The sequence below is a fragment of the Heterocephalus glaber genome, unplaced genomic scaffold (genome assembly GCF_053883595.1).
Source record: "Heterocephalus glaber isolate CG9 unplaced genomic scaffold, H.glaber_assembly_v1.0 deba00001687, whole genome shotgun sequence".
NCBI classification, from domain to species: Eukaryota; Metazoa; Chordata; class Mammalia; order Rodentia; family Bathyergidae; genus Heterocephalus; species Heterocephalus glaber.
In genome coordinates this window covers 26894626-26912996 of record NW_028258412.1, presented here as the reverse complement: position 1 = coordinate 26912996, position 18371 = coordinate 26894626, and the positions used below count along the sequence as shown (strand labels likewise).

The window sequence follows — 18371 nt, the reverse complement described above, 5'->3', positions numbered from 1 at the left end:
CCCCCACCCCCACCCCCACCCCACCCTGGGAGCCAGGCTTCTGTTCCTTCTCTCTAGCAGGAACTCACTGGGGAGGCGGTGGTCACATGGGGGGCACTGTGCTGGGCTGTGCTCCCTGGGACGCCCCGGGGCTGGGGCAGGGGGGGACAGGTACCTGGGAAGGGGCGGGGCTGTGTGGCACAGTCCTGGCCCATGGGCGGCCATGTTTAATCTACAGTGACTTCTTCCCTTTCTAACGTTGGGGAGGAGGCACCCTGCAGGCCTGGCACACAGCCGCTCCGCAGTGCCCCTGAAGCCCACGCTGCTGCACGGGCTCCTTGGGCTGCAGACTGTGCTGGGTGCTTGACCGACGACACTCTCAGACCCTGTCCTCTCAGTGCTGTCCTCACAGTGTTCACAGTTGCTGGGGATAGAGGCAGGTGGAGGCCTTGGTGGCTGGGGCTGGGTCACCAACGGCAGCAATTAGCGAGCCACCCAGTGCACTGTGGCTGACTTGGGAGGGGCCTTTGTCAGGCACCTGTGACTGCAGAACAAAGGGACAGGAGCCAGGACACCCTGGCAAAAAGGTGTCCTTTTTAATGAACTGACAGCTATTGTGGTGTCACGTACACCACAGTGCTTTGGGTTATCTACATCTTGGAATGGACCAGCTAAATAACAAAAGCCTTATCTTGCACAGTTATTTTTGTGGTGAGGTGACACAACATTCAGTCTCTGGTTTTCAAGAATACAATGTGGCATCATTAGCCAAGCATGCATAATTACAGCCAGGTGGGAGGGATGCCTGTGCGGAGCTGCTGTGCACCCTAAGGAGGAGCTTGAGGAAGGGGTTGGGGACTCGGGGGTCCCCAGTCAGGAGGAGGAGGAGGGCTCCCTGCGGTGGATCTGCGATCTCAGAGGAAAAGCGGCCTTAGCCTGCTGGATGAGCTGATAAGAGGCTGCGTAACCCTGGCCAGGGAAGCATCCTGGGGGCCAGGGGCCACCCCCTTCCCTCCTGCCTTGGTGGGGCTCCCATCTCAGGACGTTTTTGTATCCTGGACTCTGGGACTTTTTAAGCCGTGCCATCATCTCCAGGTGCCAGAGAGCCTGCTGTGATTGAAAAGCAAAAGTGATTTGTTTAGAGTAGAAAGGACAGTCCAGGTCTCTGCTTATTGGACGCTGTGCTGTCCCCGATGGGCGGACCCACGGGGTGCCGTCGTCGGGGCCGTGCAGTGGTGCTCTGGTTGGATGAGGGACCTTTCCGAGGCCGACCGTCTCTCGGTCCCCGGGGCAGGATCACAGCACGATTTTCACCCCAGTTCTGCCAGCCAAGCTTGCCTGAGCTGCGAGACCCACCGTTGTGACAGCTGCGTGCAGCATTTGCAGATTGAATTACGAGCCTATTCAGCTGACACAAAGCGTTCTGGCTGCTCGGCTTCTAGCCCATGAATAAGTAAACAGTCTCCAGCAGGAAGGCGAGGCCGGGAGGCTGGTGCTGGGGTGATGCAGAGCCTTGGAGAGCCCTGAGCCCAGCGTCCTGTAAGTACCTGGATTTGGGGGTGCAGGAGCAGTGGGTTAATAAGCCTGTCTCCTGGGGCTGTGGCCGGGAATGCTCCTGTGCGCTGTGGGCAGAGGGTCCCTCAGCGTTTGTAGGATCCTTGGTTCCAGAACCCTTGTATCTTAATGGAGGGTGAAGTCACTGTTCTGCCCCGTGAGGTGCAGACCAGACCTGTCCTGGGCCATGTGGGGCTGCCTGGGGTGGTTCTGGGTTACATTCCAGGAGGGACGCCGAGGGCAAAGCCACTGGGAGCAGCTTGGGTCCATCTGCCAGAGGATGCCGGTGCCTTACTAATCCGCTAATGCCACCCGTTGGAAATTGATGTTGGGTTCAGAATTGGCTTTGGTCTCGCCTGTTTAAATAGCACAAAATTGGTATTGAAGACAGCCCACGTGCAAAGTGATGGCATTTCCAGTGGAAATTTTTACCCCGCTTCGTATTCAGCTTTGGGGAAGCATGTCCCAGTTGTGATGCCCAGACGGCGAGGCTCGGTTACGAGTCAGGCAGGCAGTGCTGGGGCCAGTGTTTTCATTCTGCACCAGCCCTCGGGAGCTGAGCACTGCCCTCGAAGACACAGGGAGCTCTGCTGCCTGAGCCCAGTGCCGCCGCCTCCCGCCCGCCCGCCCTGGAGGACCAGGGGTAAGTCAGGTGGGGAGAGTGGTGCAGGCAGTGCCCCTGGAGGGCCCTGTCCCTGTGCACAACGGAGCTGGCCGTGTCCACTCCTGGCTCACAGGTGCGCCTTGAACCATTAACGGTCTCACTTCAAGCGACCTGCACGTGGCCCTGTTTCATGCTTTGTGTCATCAGCAAGGCCTGGGGAGAGTTGAGCTCCTTTGACACGGTGCAGGCAGAGTCCCAAGAGGGCCAGCGACCAAGCTGGGAGGTGGCAGAGTGCACAGGGGCCTCAGGAAGATGCAGGAGGGGACAGTGGGCTCAAGACTCCTTGCAGACACTGTGGGAATTTGCCAAAGGCACTGAGAACCTAGGAATTACAATCTTTTGCCTTATAAATGAGGGAAAATCTACATAACTTGCAGATTATTGTGAGTTCCTGTGATCTTATTTCACGTGTTGCTCTGAGTCGTGTCTCTGAGGAGGCAGGAACCCTTCGAGGAGCAGAAGCGCGAGTGTGTGGCTGGGGAGGACTCAGTGGCCGTGTCCGGAGAGGAAGCCAGTGCACCAGCCAGCAGGCGCCTGTGCCCCGGGCGGGCTGGAGCCCACTCCACAGCCTTCCCATCCCCTTTCTCCCCTGTGGGTCACCGCTGTCACGTCCACGCTGGGGCGATATGCAGAGTTTTAACTGTGGTAGAACAGTAGCTCCTTGTTCCACATAGTTAGAGAAAAGACACGAGCGAGGTACTGTGTAGTGTAGATCCGGTGACAGGACGCTGCGTGAAGCCTTCGGTGAGGCCACAGTCACGCCTCCTTTGGGGGCTTCAGCCAGATTGGATTTAAAGTGTGTGCATGTGATTTAAAAGGTCAGTGGTGTGTGAAGGTGTATAATAACCCCCAGCCACCTCTTGCCTTGACGTCTGACTCCCTAACCCACTTGCAGTACTTCCGGTGGTTTTTTCTTGAAGTTCCCTAAATGATCCTAAAAATACACCTCCCCTGCTTCTTTTCATTTCCAAATTTCCTAAGTCAAAAGTAGCACTTTGGGTTGGGGTAGAGAAAAGCCGCAGGGCAGTTTTGTCTTTGGGGGAAGACGTGTCCTGGTGGGAAGACAGAGGTGAGTATGTGGTTGCCATGGCGTCTGGGGGCACGCAGGGTGGTCCCGCTGAGGGCGTCGACGCCCAGCGCCCGCCCGGGGTGAGGGGAGAAGCCCGGAGACGGACTCAGCGATGGAGGCGCCTCTCCTAACGCTGAGCTGTGAGGTCCGCATCCCGAGCTGTAGAAACAGCGGGAGGGAGGGCTGCGTTTCTTCTCCCACAGCCTTTAGTCTCCCAGTCACTCCCTGCCCCGAGCTCCACTGCAGCCTCGCAGTCCACATGGGAACAACTCTTTCCTACTTCTTGGCGATGTCAAAGGCTTTTTGAGTCTCCCTTTTCCTGTGGTCTCGACTTCCCGAGCCCTGGCCTCCCTGTTCTCTGGCTTCGAGGCTCGCTGCCAACCTGAACCCTCCTCCCTCCTGGCTCAGGGGAGATCCGTGGTTCTGGGAGGACCCCGAGTTTCCGAGTGGGAGCTGACCCTGTCTGCTGTTCCCTGTGTCGGGCTGCAGCACCTCCTCCAGTTTCCTGAGAATGGCCGGTGGAGAGGAGCTGGCCGGGCCCCTGCCCCTGCCCGGCATGGCTGGGTCTTCACGCCTGGGTGACCGCATGCTTGGGCGCAGACTCCTAAGCCGGAAGTGGTAATATCCAGCGGAACTTAAGGGCAGTAAGACAGGCACCCAAGGTGGTGGCTGAGAAATGGGGCCCAGTTGGTGCTCCTCTAATCAGTCGCTCGGGAGCGACTCCGGGCTTCCCTCACTCCCGTGTCCTGGCCGTTCTTTGGTACGGGTCGTTTTCCATCCATCTATTCCCGGAGCACTTGGAATCTAGCGCTGCTTTTATCTAGAAAATGCTATGCTATTTCACTGAAAGTTTCTTTCTCTATATCTTGGATTGAGTTTTCAGTTTTAAAAAATATTTTCTGTCACTTTGGGAGCTTTTCTCAACTTTGTCTTCTCAAATCTACCATCTAAAATAGTATTGTAGGGCCGGGGATTTAGCTCCGTGGTTTCACCACCTGCTGCGCAAGCGCAAGAACCCAAGTTTAATCCCCGGTACCAAAAAAAAAAAAAAGTAAAATAGTATTGTATTTTATATTTTTTAAAATCTCCACTCTAACTATCTGTTTATTTTTGAGATAGGGTCTTGCTGTGAGGTTAAGGATGACCTTGAACTCACTACGTAGCCCAGACTGGCCTTGAATTTGCAGTGATCCTCCTGCCTCAGGCTCCTAAGTGCCAGGATTACAGGTGTGTGTCATAATGCCTGCCCTAAAACTGCATTTTAGCAACCATCTTTTTAATCTGTAGGAATTCCTTTTGTCTTCCCTCCCTCCTTTGATAGCGTTTCCTGTCCTTGCTTTGTGTTCTGAGGGCCCTGTTAGGTCTGTTTCCTCTTTAAAGTTTATTGTGGTCACTTGGGCGATCTTTCTTCGGAGTTTTGTTCTTTGATTTTCATCCTCTGAATAGGAGGTTTGTGTTTTAATGGGGTGAGTCCTCCTGGGTTGGCTGATTTTGGAGCGAGGTCCTGACTGCTGGGGAGGGGATGGGAGTGTGGGATGAGGCAGGTCTGGCCGGGCCTGGCACTGTGTGAGGCTCTGCTGCCCAGTGATGCAGGGTTCTGTGGTGCTGGCCACTTAGGTCCTTATGCTCAGCGTCCTTTGCTTGCTGCTGACCAAACGCAAGGAAAATGTTTGTTTTGTAAAGGGGAAAAGGGCTTACTCAAAGTGAGCTCCGAGAAGTGGGGGAGGCCTGTTTGCCTCCAGCCAGCACCTCAGGTGGGGGCCAGGTGGGCCAAGTGTTTTATAGCCAGGAACATGGGGGAGAGGACACGGGACAACAGGCCCACCTGGGACCCGCACCAGACTTGACCTCTGGCCGGCACTGTGGTTCCGTCTACTCCTCCGGGCCGGGGACAGGTGGGAGCTGTTTACACCCTGGGCCTGAGGACGTCTGGAGAGGCCACTCGTCTCCCAAGGGGCCAGTCTGACGACACGTCTGCCGCACACTGCTGCTGGCTACACTTTCTCGGGTTCTTTCCTACCCTCCTGGCATTCCCAGGCTCCCGCCTGGTGTGAGGCTGCTGTGGGTCAGGTCAGTGCCTGCGTGACTCAGGGCCGGGCAGGGGCTGCACTGCTGTCCCCAGATGGCACTGGATGCCGTGACCTCCGCCTGCCCATTCCGCCGCCTGGGCGCGGTCATCAAATCTGTCTGGGAAGCAACCTCTGCCTCCTAGATGCCTCCCCTCACCCCTCGCACGCCATCTGAAATCTCATTAGACTCCAGCTTGGGGTAGAATTATGTACGCGTGCTCGGCCTTCCCAGCCAGACGCTGTGTTCCGGGCAGGCCTGATCTTATTTACCCTCGGGTCTGAGGACTTTCGGGAACTAGGAGATGCTCGGGCCGTTGCTTGCTAATCAGACCAAATTGAATCTGGGCTGTGCAGCCTGGATCGGGTCCCAGGCTCAGGAGAAGCTGGCTGATCTCTTCCTCCTCCCACGGCCTTGCTTTACTCACAGGACGTGGGCAGATTGCTGAGAGAGACCAGGGCCGCTCCATCCAGAGTTAAGCTCATTTCAGCAAAATAAAAGCGAAGTCAAAAAACGAGATTTTTGATTGTTCCCATGAGCGTGGAGGTCTGAGGCTGTACAGAGGGTTGTTTTCAACTGTTTGGTGGCATGATGGGAATCCCCCACTCTGTGCAGCAAGCTGACAATTCATTAGCTACATTGATTTTTATTCGTTAGTCTTGTGACCACCGGGCAGCACTTGTTTTGCTAACCAGGTCTGGGCCCTCAGGCGGGGCGGTGACTGGGTCCTGGCCTGTAGGTCATCAGCCAGGTCTGGATGACTGAGCCCAAGTTTGCTCCTCCCGACAGCAGGAGCCTGGAGCGCGGGGGAGGCAGTGTGCTGGGTCGTAGGCAGATGCACCAGGAAATTGGGGTGAAGGAGAGAGAGCTCGGGCGGGGAGGACCATGCATTAAATATCCGCTCTGTCCAAGGCCGGCTGAGATAGTATCGTGCCTGCCGCGCCTGCCGAGCCTCTGGTGTGGAGGAGGGAGGGGCCCGCCTGCCCGCCAGAGGCCCTGTGCTCTTTGCAAAGCTCAGAAATGAGCGCCACTCCTGAGGTACAGGGATGCAGACCAGAGCCACGCTGCAGAAGGCCCCCTTGGGTCCCGCAGCCAGGACCCAGCTGAAGAGCGTGGCAGTGAGCTGTCTTCTGTCCCTCTGCGTCTTAGCACCGGTGCCTGTCAGGCTGTGCCTGTTCTCTCAGTGCTTACTGTTTACTCAGGCCGGGTTTATCAGGTGATGACTCCTTTGGCTGGGGAGAGGGGAGTGGTGAAGAGAGCAGAGATAGCATCCTGGGTGGCCGTGCGAAGGCCCTGAGGCCAGAATGACTCCGTGCATGAACGGCTGGGACCTGGAGCACAAGCTGGGGGTGGTGATGCGGCCACCCCTTCAGGACCTACGGCCTGTGCCTTGGTGAGAATCTTAGGTCGTAAGGCCAGTTGCAGTGGGGAGTGCCAGGGTTAAGAAGATCACTCTGAAGCCTGGCTGGAAGTGGAGGAAATGTGGGAGTGAGCAGGGCGAGCAAGTCGCCGTGGGGTCCCGAGCTGCTGTGGGCCGCAGGTCCCTGGAGAGAGAGGTCAGAGGTACTCGGGCAGAAGGCCAGGCCCTGTCACGAGGGAGGGTGAGGGGAGCCGACGTGGGGACAGTGGGGCCTCGGTGTGGGGCGACTGGAGGGGTCGCTGGCTCGTCCTGCGAGGGTGGGTGAATGACAGTGGGAGGAGATCCTCGGCGGGGCCACCCTGCAGCTCGTGGAGGATGAGATGGCTGAGCCGTGCTGGACCAGGGCGAAGCCAGTGGCCAGCCTGGGGTCAGGGGGAGTCGCTCCTGGCGTGAGGCTTGCTGAGCTTCCTGGGTAGGGGCGGGATCTGAACACAGGCCGGTGTGGGAGTGCTGCTCATCTGCCTGTGCTTAGGGGCAGGAGGTGAACCGGCCATGCCATTGGGCCTCTGCTGAGGACGCCTCGGGGTGCTCATGGACACCGATGGTTCTGAGACTCAGACTCTGGTCCGCGGGGCTGGGGGAGCTGGAGGTGGTGGGGGTGAGACAGTGAGTGGACTCAGGCAGTATGTATTCCACACACTTAGTTCATGCCCACTCTTCTGGTGGTACACATTTGTCTCCCTGAAGGAGGCACAAAGGCCTGCATGACAGCCCCCCGCTGTTCGGATCAGTCGTTGGCTTGATAACCTTGCTATCCATCAGTCGTCATTTAGTGAGTGAAGGCAGCGTCCGTGGGCGTGGGGCTCCTGGGAAATATCCCAAAACCTTTATTCTCATCGTTCTCAGTACAGAGGTGAAGTCGCCAGTGGGTGTCCTCCGTGACACGTGTCCACCTGCATGCGTAAGGAGACACGTAGCGTAGTCAGGGCTGGCGCGCCGCCTCTGCTGGTGTGGGCTCCGTTCACACTCGTGTCTCCCACGTGCAGCCAGCGCACAGGGGTCGTGTTCTAGGGATGTTCTAGGGCTCATGCGCAGCTGATTTTGAGGGCTCATCACTTTGATGTTTTGAATTTTGGTCATTCTGGGGTGAGAGCTGCCAAGTGGGGGTTATGAATGTGCGAATCTTTCCTATATTTGGAGTCGGCTTTTTTTTGATAGCTTGTTGGCTGCTTGGAACTGCAGATGCCTCATTAAGTTATTTCATTTAAAATTAGCTCTTGCGCTCACTTCAGAAGGGAATGGAACGTTGGAATGATTTCACCATGAAGGGAAAGCAGTTAGGAGCCGAGGCCTCGTGACCGTTATAGACGGGGCGTAGCCAGTGGTGCTGGGAGCTGTGGCTGTAACTGGGCAGGGGCTGCCGGGAGCACTGTGGAGGGGTCTGGGCCACCTTTGCGCACCCTCCCGAGTGCCGGGTCCCCAGCTCTGTGAGGGCAGCAGCGTGTAAACTGTCAGCGAGCACGCCGTGGCCTCCACCCCACACACAGGGGAGGGCCCTGCAGGTAAAGAGAACTTGACAGTGTTTATCCAAGGACCCGAGCTGGGTCTGCGATGTCGGCAGCGGCACCTTCTCGGAGCTCGAGTGTGGGAGTGACTGAGACCATGGCACCTCGGCTGGTGTCCGAGGCGGTGGGTGCTCCGGAGGAACGGCCCCTCACAGAAGCAGGGGCAGTAAAAGGCTGACATCCCTGGGGTCCCATTCCCACTCTGAGCCCTTGGCCACACTGTTCGTGCTTCTGCATTTCTGAGTCTGCATGTGGACCTGGCTCATAGGCCTGCCGTGCTGGGAGGGCAGTGCCCTGTGCAGTGTCCCCCCATCTTGTCTCAGAGGCCTTTCCATATTCGGAGCCCATATATCCTTGTCCTCTTCCTAAAAAATCAAATGTGCAGCTTGGTTGCACAGAACGGTGGAGTGGGGGCCTATTTGTGCATGCATGTGACATACTTGGGTCACCTGTCCTTTCCTTGCCACCCCCTGGCACTCCTGCTCTTCCCTCGCCCCTCCTCTCTCCGATGATCTCCCTTCCCACCCATCCTCTGTCAGACTCAGGGTTCGCACCCCGTCGTGTGTGAAGCACTCCCTCCTGTAGGTGGGCTCCAGATGCCACCTGTGCGAGTCTCAACCCCGTGAGCACGTGGTGTGTTGTGATCCCCCTGGGATCACACCCAGAGGCCCCCTCTTCCTCTGGCCGCCTGCCCTGTCGAACACCCCAGGACTGGTGCATCTCGGCGTGGGTTCTTCCAGAGTAGGCTCAGGGTCAGGGTCCAAGCAGAAGTAGCCTCTTAGGGAGGAGGCCCGGGCACGGGAGAGGGAGACGGGGAGGGGAGAAGCCCCTGGAGCGTGTGTCAGCGGCCAGTCATCATTGGACAGCTGGGTTCTTCCACCTGGACTCTGGAGCTGGTTGTGGGGTGCATGGGGCTGCCACTGAGGGACATGGGGCACCCCATCTGCCCAGCTGAGGGCCGTGCAGGGGTTGACAGCACAGCCGCCCACCTGCCCTGCACCCGGCTGACGGGTGGCTGGTGTGGGCAGGTCATGGGCGGCCTCCTGGGTTCTTAACCGGCCTGTGTGCATGCTCACTATCACACCGTCACCTTGTTCACGCTCACCTGACACACATTTCTCAGATTGTGTGCAACTGTGCATAGGAGTGAGCACTGGGATGTCCAGGAGCCATAATACGAACGCGCCGTGTGTGTGTGTGTGTGTGTGTGTGCTCAGCAGGCGGCTTTTACACAGTGGTCGGCCATGCGGGCGCCTTGGGTCTAGCGGTGCTGTACTGTGCACTTCTCTGCTTGCCTTCACATCCCCCACAGTCCTGTGTGTGTGTGTGGACGGTCTACACAGCCTGACTTGGTCAAGCACAGATCCTCGGTGAGTATCTGCTCAGACCGGGACCCCGACCTGGCTGGGACCTTTGACCCCAGCACCTGTCAGCTGGCGGGGAGCGCGTTGCAGCAGAGGTGCGCAGGTGCTGAGCGGAGCAGGGGTCGGCTGGGAGACTTCCTTCTCTCTCTCGTGACCAAAGCTTGGGGAAGCCATCGCCTGAGTCCACCACAGCCCAGGGCTCCCGGAGCACACAGCTAAGGAGACAAAGGCAGGGACAAACCCAGCCTGAGCCTGCAGTCGGCACTTCCAGAGAGCAGCTGCTAGCCCAGTCCTCAGGGGCTCATCCTAGGGGGCCGTGGGCACTGAAACCTGACAGTAGTGGACCCTAGAATGCTCTGCTTTTCTCCACCCCAATGTGCCTGAGATCAAATCCACCTTTTTTTTGTTTTTTGTGTTTTTGCTTTGAGACAGAGTCTCACGTGTAGCCTAGGCTAGCCTTGAACTCACAGCATCCTCCTGCCTCAGCCGCCCCCTCCCATGCTGGGATTACAGGCGTGTCCCACCACACCCAGCTCGACTTTAGCTTTTGAATGTGGCACCAGGCTGGGCTGTAACTCTCTGGTGCAAGGCCCTGGATTTGATCCCTGCACCAAAATTAAGTAAGGAAAGGGATAAATACATGAGGCAGAGTAAGAATTAATAATAACAAAGTATCAATTCTAGCAGGCTTGCGCAATGAAGTTGTGTGAAACTCACGGATGGTTTCTTCTGGGCACTTTGCACTTACCATCTGTGGACCGCAGCGCTGCCCTGGGGTGCTGGGAGCCTTTGACGCTGGCTCGAGTCCCTGCCACAGGCCTGGCTCAGGGCTGTGGTGAGGGAAGACAGTACCCAGGGGGCTTCAGGAAGGACGGCAGGCGCCACACAGCTGGGGACAGCTGCTGTGTCCCTCCCGCCCTGAGCACAGCGCAGCACTCCTGCAGGACAGATGCAGGCGGTGCTGGGCTGTCCACTCACCCAGGGGCTGCTCGTCCTGTCGGGACCTGGGCCAGGGTGCTGGGCAGGGCGAGGACGCGGTGGGCGGGGCTGAGTCCCCAAGAAGCTGCTCCGTGGGTGTTCTCAGCTTTGGGCGACTGGAGCCAGGGCGCGGTGGGGTTCAGATTACGGCAGGACCCCGGGTGGACCTGGGCACTGTGCCTGGTGTCTTGCTAAGAAGGAAAACTTGGACGCAGGGACACGAGCATCAGCCGTGGGTGACACTGGGTGTCACTGGGTGACAGTTCTGGGTGACACTGCTGCCCAGGAACCTGGACCTCCTGCTGGGAGGCGGGGCTGGCCCGAGGCGGGGCTCCCTCACCGTGTCCCATGAGGCTGCTCCCTCCGCAGCTCCTGGCCCTGGGCTTGTCTAGGTGCCGCTGGCCTGGTGAGGACCGAGACTGCCCCACACGTGCGAGGTGAGCCTCTCCGGCCGAGCCCTGTGCTGCCAGCGAGGGCTGAGGTAGCAGTGTGGGCGGGCCTGGCTCTGCACTGTGGCAGCAGAAGCAGCAGCTGTCCCCACGGGGCATTTCCTTTGCGGGCCCCACTGAGCCTGGTAGGGAGGAGGGACGGGGAGGGGAGGGGAGGGAGGGGCCTGAGCAGGTCAGCTGTGGGCCAGGCCTCCGCTGTCCCGAGTGGGTCGGGCAGGGCCGCCTGGAGCTGTGCCACACCTGGCGTCACGAGCCCGGCCCCTGTGCAGCCTGCAGGGCCGCGTGTCCAGTGCTGGGTGGGCCGTGGCCTCTGGGGATGGGGCGCCAACGACGGTTCCTGTGCAGCCACCGCCTTGGACGCCATCTGGCCCCTGTTTGCAGCCTGGACACCAGCCTGCCTGTCACCTCATCACCAGGCAACGCTCGGGCTCCCTGGAGACGACCGGGTGGACAGGGAGAGACAGCCGCAGGCGGAGCTTAATCTTTAACGCTGTCCTCTGTTGATTAGGCTCGGTCCGCTGTCTCCACGGGGAGAGGGGACAGCCAGTCACTTCCTGCTGGCGGGGGACGCAGAACTCAGCTTTCTAAGCCTCCCGCTCCGCCCCAAGTCCCTGAAGCCAAGAGTCCCTTCCGCCTCGAGCTGGGAGCTGCAGGGCCTTCAGTTGAAAGGCTTGGTTCCCACGGGAGAATCACGTCACACTGGCATAGGCAGGGGCCATTGTCTCCGCCCTGACCCGGCCGTCCGTGCCCAGCGCTCCTGCAGGCTCTGCGTCCGTCCGTCCAAGGAGTGTGTGGCCCGCCTGTCCCCGGTGGGGACCCGTGGGCTGGCTCCGGAGTGGGTGGCGGCTTGCTCTGCTTACTGATCGGGGACCAGGCCGCTGAGTGAGGAGAGAACCCAGGGGTGCTGACTGTCTGCAAACTTGTCTTCCCCACCTTCGCCCCACTGGTGCCGTAACTGGAAGGCAGCTCGCTGTCAAGGAAGCCGTGTGGCTTTTAAACTTGGGCACTTTAAGCAGGAAAGCTGCTCGCTTGTGGATTTTAGGTGAAGACCTGTGTCTGACCAAGGTCTGGGTGGAAGTGCAAGTATCTGTCCCCCTTTCCTTCTCTTCCCTCCTCTCTGACCCCGCTCTCTCCTGCCTCCCTCCTGCCCGTGGCTTGCGTGTACCCCGGCACCCTTGGGTCTGGTAAACACGGTCCCTTCCTCCTCCTCCCCACTGTTTGCGTGGTGTGGATCGCATTTCGACTTCAAGGGCATTTCTCTGAACAGCTGTGAGACTTTCCATCTCCAGGCTTCTGGCGGGTGCAGCCCTGTGTCCCCTGAAGCGGGACGCTGGCCCCATGGTGGCTGGGCGAGCAGCCCACAGGCTCTGGAACAGAGGACCCAGGCCCACGGGGTCCTGAGTGACCCTGCCCGCTGTGGGCTGCAGTGCAGCCCAGGGGTGCGAGGCGGGAGCCCAGCCTGTGCTCCTCAGAGGAAGGGGCTGGGCTCCCCCTCTGGGCTCCCACTCTGGGCCCCGGGCGAGGTGCAGCCCTGCCACACCTCACTTTCCTGTGGGGCTGTGACTGGGATCTGACACAGGGGACAGCTGCAGCACCCTCTGACGAGGCAGAAGGGTGAGCGTGACAGCCAAGCGGAGCTCGGGACTGGCGGGTCATAGAGCTTCCTCCCTCTGTCCTTGCCCCAGGCACGGGCGACACAAGTCACTCAGACCAGGCCACATGGGGCCCGGCCTCTCCTGGGTGACACTTCCTGCACAGCTCGGAGGTCTGGAAGGATGGGGGACCTGCAGAGCCCTGGCCTCTGTTTTCGTAACGTAGGACTTGGTCTGCACCAAGGGGCAGGGCACAGCCCAACTTCCTGGCCGGGCTCTGGGGCCGGTTCCCAGGTCCTCCCACAGCCCCAAGGACCGAGCCCTGGGCCCGGGCAACACAGAGGAGTTTAGGGATGTCTGGGCTGTTTCTGTCCAGCTGCACCCTGCCTGGCAGGTGACTCCTGTCTGATTCCATGGGGTGGGGAAGGGTCAGCCCCAGGGACGCGTAGGAGGTGTGGCCCCACAGTGCTGCCCAGGGACGGCAGAGAGCAGGATGGGCAGCGGGGTGGACACCGCAGAGATCTGTGGAAGTCAGGGTGGGCACTTGGGAAGGGCAGTAAGCCGGCAGCGAGTGCGAATTTGGAGACATCTAAAAGACGAAGCATGGCCGGGGCCTTGCCCCATTCACCTGTGAGGTCGAGTCCGAGTCTTCACAGCAGGGCGGGGGGGGCTTTCTCCCTGGAAGGGACCCTGGGGACCCTCCTGTAGCTCTCAGATGCTCAGGTCTGGGGTCAGGGTCCCATTTCGGGCTCACTGTGGGTGAGCAGCCACACTGGAGGGGCCCTTTCCATAGTGGCCCCCGCTGGGACTGACGCTGACAGCTTGCAGGGTGGATTGGCTGTCACAGCTGTTAAACATTTTGCCTTTGTATTCGTGAATCTGTGGATGCAAAATTCAGGCTTGAGCACCAGGACAGATGCAGGTGCACGGCTATACCTTGGAAATGCAGGAAGGGTCTAGAAGCCTCCAGAAACCTCTAGGAACTTCCAGGGTGCAGTCTCCGGCTCACTGTTCGCAGGGTGGCAGGAGGCCACCTGCCAGCATCCTCTGCTGCTGCTCAGATCGCCCCCCACCTTCCCAGCCCAGAGCAAAGCTGGGGACGGGGCGGGCGGGCTGCTTCCCAGCTGCCGTGGGCACAGGTCTGGTACCCAGCTGCACTTCCTGTCTCACTTGCCAGGTGGACACAGCAGGGCCGTGGGCCCCACTGTTGGCATTCACTTGGCAGACTAGGATTCTAAGAGAAAAACACGAGGAGGGCAAAACAGGTCCGAGCAGTTCCATCCCAAACAATCTCAGGCAGACAGATTTCCAGCGCCTCAGCCTGGAGCTATTTTTAATGTTTATACTTTCAGCAACTTTTTGTACCTATTGGCCTCCAAAATAGATCGGATTACAGATAAAGTTACTTTCTTCTTTAATTAATTAATTTTTTTTATTTTTTTTGTTTTTTTGAGACAAGGTCTTGCTGTGTAGTTCAGGCTGGTTTTAAACTCACTATGCAGCCCGTGCTGGCTGGCCTCCAACTCATGGCAGTCCTCCTGCCTCAGCCTCCTGAATGCTGGGATTACAGGCTTGTGCTACCACACCTGGCAAATTCATGGACTCTGCCCTTAGACTCACTCCACTCCTGGTCGTATCTGATATATTGTTAGGATATTGCACGTCTTCTGCATTTTTTGAGCATACTTTTTATATACATCTCTAAGCCTACACATAGTCATCTCCTCAGGAAATGCATGTTGGAGATTGAAATGCGCTGGGGATTGAACTCAGGACCTTGCACATGCTGGGCGAGTGCTCTACCACTCACCTGCACCCCAGCCCTGTCTTCTGCGTTTCCCCTAACCGAATGCTCCGAGGCTGAGATTCTGTCTCTCTGCTCCACCCATGTCAGCTCCATCTGCCTTCCTGGCCCCTCCACTTTCCCGGGGGCACCAGCCTCACCTCCTCCCGTGCACACACGTGAGCCCAGATGGCGGTGCCAGGCCGGGCTTTGCCCACGCCTGCTGGGCAGCTGTCCCCGAGGTGGCCCTGGTCCTGGCCCACAGATCCCTCCTGCGCTCGGGTGTGCCTGGCAGCTCCGTGCCTGGGTTTGTGGGCTCTGATTATGGAGGGCTGGGCGGGCTTCATTTCTTGGTGATCTGAGTTTACCTTTTGCCTCTATTTCCTCTTACCCATAGGATTCCTTGAACTTTTCTGTCTCTAGCACACCAAGAGGTGTGCTAAGGTGTCAATTTAGGGTTTGAAGTTACAGGAGAGCCAGGCGGGACTGGCACTTATCCTTGGAAAGCGTCCCATGTGTCAGCCCCTGTCTATGAGAAAGGTGTCTTGAGAAGGGGACAGAGGATCCTGACAGCCACGGGCAGGGTGAATCCTCAGACTCTGAGCGGCTGGAGCCACAACTGCGACCCATCTCCCGGCTGCCGCCAACTCCCCACTGGGCTGAGACACGGAGCCGGGACAGTGGGCCTGAGGGCTTCCTGTCCATCCTCCTCAGCCAGTTCACATGTGTGTGTCCCGGCCGTGTGTCCCGGGCACACACTGGAGCCAGCAGCCACGGTGGAGCGAAGCCCATGGGGGCCAGAGGGCAGCTTCCTGAGGGGGCCTCAGGCAGCGGGGCTCAGCTTCCTCATCCACAGGAGGGGAGCAGAACCAGCGCCCGCCCTGGCGTCTCTCACTTGTGCGCCTGTGTGAGCTGGCACTGTGAAATATTTCTTAAAGAAAAGTGTGCACTCTCTTGTGGCCAGAGGGCAGGGGTGTGTGACTAGTGGCTCTCGACCCTCCTCATTGTGGTCGGTGGCTTAGGGGCCCCCACGCTTCCCGGGGGCCAGGCCACATGAACTGGCACTCTGCACAGTAGCTGCTCAGTGAGATGCTTACGTGACACACGACCCTCTCCAAAGAGGGCCTTTCTCAGGCAGGGGGCCACGCCCCCGCTGTCCTTTTGTGCCTCAGGACAGTGAGCAGACTTTGAGCAGTTGGTCACCAGCTCCTGCTGGCTGTGTGTGTGCCTGGAACTGGGCTGGACCTGGAGTGCTTTGGAGAGGAGCCTTGCATGTGGGCTGGTGGTCACCACATTCCGGAGCCCATGACCCTCTCGTCGGACGCCAAGGCCTGGAGTCCAGGCCAAATGTGCTGGGAGCTCAGCACCACCGGCCACAAATTCAATTAGGGCCTCGAGCTGGAAGCCAGGCGGCAGGAGATTCATCTTCATCCGTGGGTGTGGCCGGGCGTCTGAGCAGAGGGTGCACCACAAGGCGGGGCTGCCAGCCCAGCAGGGGTAAAGGTGTGGTCACAGTTGGAGCCTCCCTACCCAGCCCTGCAGACAGGCAGCTGCAGCTCTTGGGCAGTCGCCTTACGTGGTTTGGGCCAGGGTTCTGGTGGCCCAGAGACTCGGTCTCACTGGTGCACTTGGTGGAGACTGGCGGGGACTGGGTCACCTGGAGAGCAGCCAGGCCTTGCCCTGCTCCTCCCACATGGGGTCCTGGCTGGCTGGCACTGGAGGGACCTGCACACTGTGTCCCCTGGTGTGGCCTGGCCTGGCCTCCTCGGGCACTGCGCTCACCCCAGACACAAAGGGGGAGCTGCAACCTGCGCCCGGGGTCTCGTGGGCCACGTCTCCAGTGCCCCACGCGCATGCCTGGCTTTTCACAATCCCCTGTGTGGGTTTTAATTTCAAGACCTCTTTTTGTTTCTTTTCTTCAGTCAGGTCTGATTCCATGACTTCTACTAAAGTGACAGCTCAACAGGAAAGGGCACCCGCTTCCAGCTTGGGTTGGAAAGCCGTTCACACCCGTGTCCCCTACGAGGCCCTCACTGAGGTTCCTTGTCCCTGCTGCCCCCTGTCCTGCCCCATCTGCACAGACACCGGCCTGCTCTCCTCCCCGGCACTGCATTTCCGTGTTCTGCGGAAGTGGAGCCTGTGGTGTGGTCTGGGCCTGGGCAGTGCCTGTTGGAAGGTTTCCCCTCGTGGCTGTGTGCACCAGGCTTGGGTTTTTAAAAATTCTTCTTCTTATTATTATCATTTTGGTACTGGGGCTTGAACCCAGGACCTTTGCACCGAGCTATATTCTCAGCCCTCCCTTTTAAAAAAACTTTTTTGAGACAGGGTCTTGCTCAGTTGTCCAAACTGGGCTTGAATTTGAGATCCGTCTGCATGAGCCTCCTAGAGGGCTGGGATTACAGGCGTGTGCACCACCATGCCTGGCTCATTCACATCATTTTCATTGATTCCCACCTTCACCTGTAGGTGGACGCCTGGGCTGTTTCCAGTGTTTGGCTGCCACAAGCAAAGTTGCTCAGGTAGATGTCTTTGGATCACTACTTAGCTCACACAGGCAAAAACCCTAGGTGTGCAACAGCCTGCTTCTAGGTGGAGGTGTGGATTTGGCATTTCGGAGGGGCCAGGTTGTTGTACCCCTTTAGTGGTGGAGGTCTGGTCCAGCCACACCCTGGCTCGCGCGGCCACGGCTGGTGTCGTCCTCACTTAGGCGAGTGCAACAGGCGTCGTGTTTGCTTTTCAGGTGCACTTCCCAGGTGTAAAAGGCACCGCCTCTCTTTCCACGTGAGAGTTTACTGTCAGTGGATCTTTGGCAAAGTGTTTTCCAAACCTCTGGGCCCTCTTCCAAGCGGACAGCTTGCTCCTTATTGTGGGCTCGAGGGTGGTGTGTGTGGTTTGAACTCAGGCCGCATCAGATAGGCGCTCTGCAAACGTCTTCTGCCGGGCTGCAGCCTTGGTCATTCCCTGACTGGCGGCATTGCTCCAAGAACAGGGCCCCTTACTTCCCATGGAGTCAAATTTGACGATTTGTCCCGATAGGCAGGTGGTGCTATCTGCAGTCTGTGATCTATTTTGAGTTAGTTAGGTGTTTCTTGTGTGTGAATTCTGGGTCTTGAACCCAGGACCTTGAGGATGTTAGGCAAGTGCTCACCACTGAGCCACACCCCAGCCCTCAGGGTAGTTTCTGCAGATGACGGGAAGTATAGCTTGCAGTTCATTTGTTGAATACAAATATCCAATTCTTCCATCACCATTTTCGGAAAAAGAGCTATTTTTTTCTCCACTGAACTCTGTACTTTTGTTAAACCAGTTGTTACCGTGTGTGCCTGTCTGATGGCTCCCTGCTGTCTTTCAGTAGTGAACTGTTTGTCTATCTAGACGCCAGCAGCACAGTGTGTGATCAGCTTTCATCTCCGTGACAAAACGCCTGAGATCAGGTCACAGCGGGAAAGGTTCACTGGGCTCAGGGTTTCAGAGGTCTCAGGGCATGGTCAGCTGGGTGCGTGGCGGGTGGAAGGGGACAGCGGCGCAGAGCTGCTCCCTCACGGCGGCCGGGACGCAGAGCGAGGGCTCGCTCGGGCCGACAGCCCTTCTCCTCCTTCCGCTTTTGTTCCATCCGGGACACCAGCCTATTGGACGGTGCCGCCCACATTCAGGGCGCGTTTTCCCTTTGATTTGCTGTCCTGCATGCCCGTCATCCCTCACAGCCACGCCCAGAATGCGCTTTACAAATTTCCCAGTCCAGTCAAGTTGACGCTCGAGTTTGACCATCACAGTCTCTTGAATTTTAGAAATTGACCCTTAATAACCACTCAGCTCTGTGGAGTAGGCCCTGATGATCGATGCAGGGAGACACCGTGTATGGACAGGGTAACTGCATCTCGTCACCTAAACACTTGCGATTCTGAGTTGGGACCCTTCGGACTCCCCTGTTCTCCTTCCAGGAAACG

The 18371-nt window shown here is 58.4% G+C and overlaps 1 protein-coding gene across 7 annotated transcripts in view; it reads left to right on the top strand.

Annotated features, from left to right (window-relative positions):
* Rimbp2 (RIMS binding protein 2) overlaps positions 1-18371 on the top strand; it is a 137746-nt gene that overhangs the window by 36321 nt on the left and 83054 nt on the right. Inside the window, exon 1 of one of the 7 annotated variants that reach the window (XM_021257668.2) lies at positions 824-1518. The exons of the other annotated variants lie outside the window; for them this stretch is intronic. The gene's annotated coding sequence lies outside the window, so the exon portion shown is untranslated. Of the gene's footprint in view, positions 1-823; positions 1519-18371 lie in introns of those variants that run through there. 7 annotated transcript variants of the gene reach the window in all.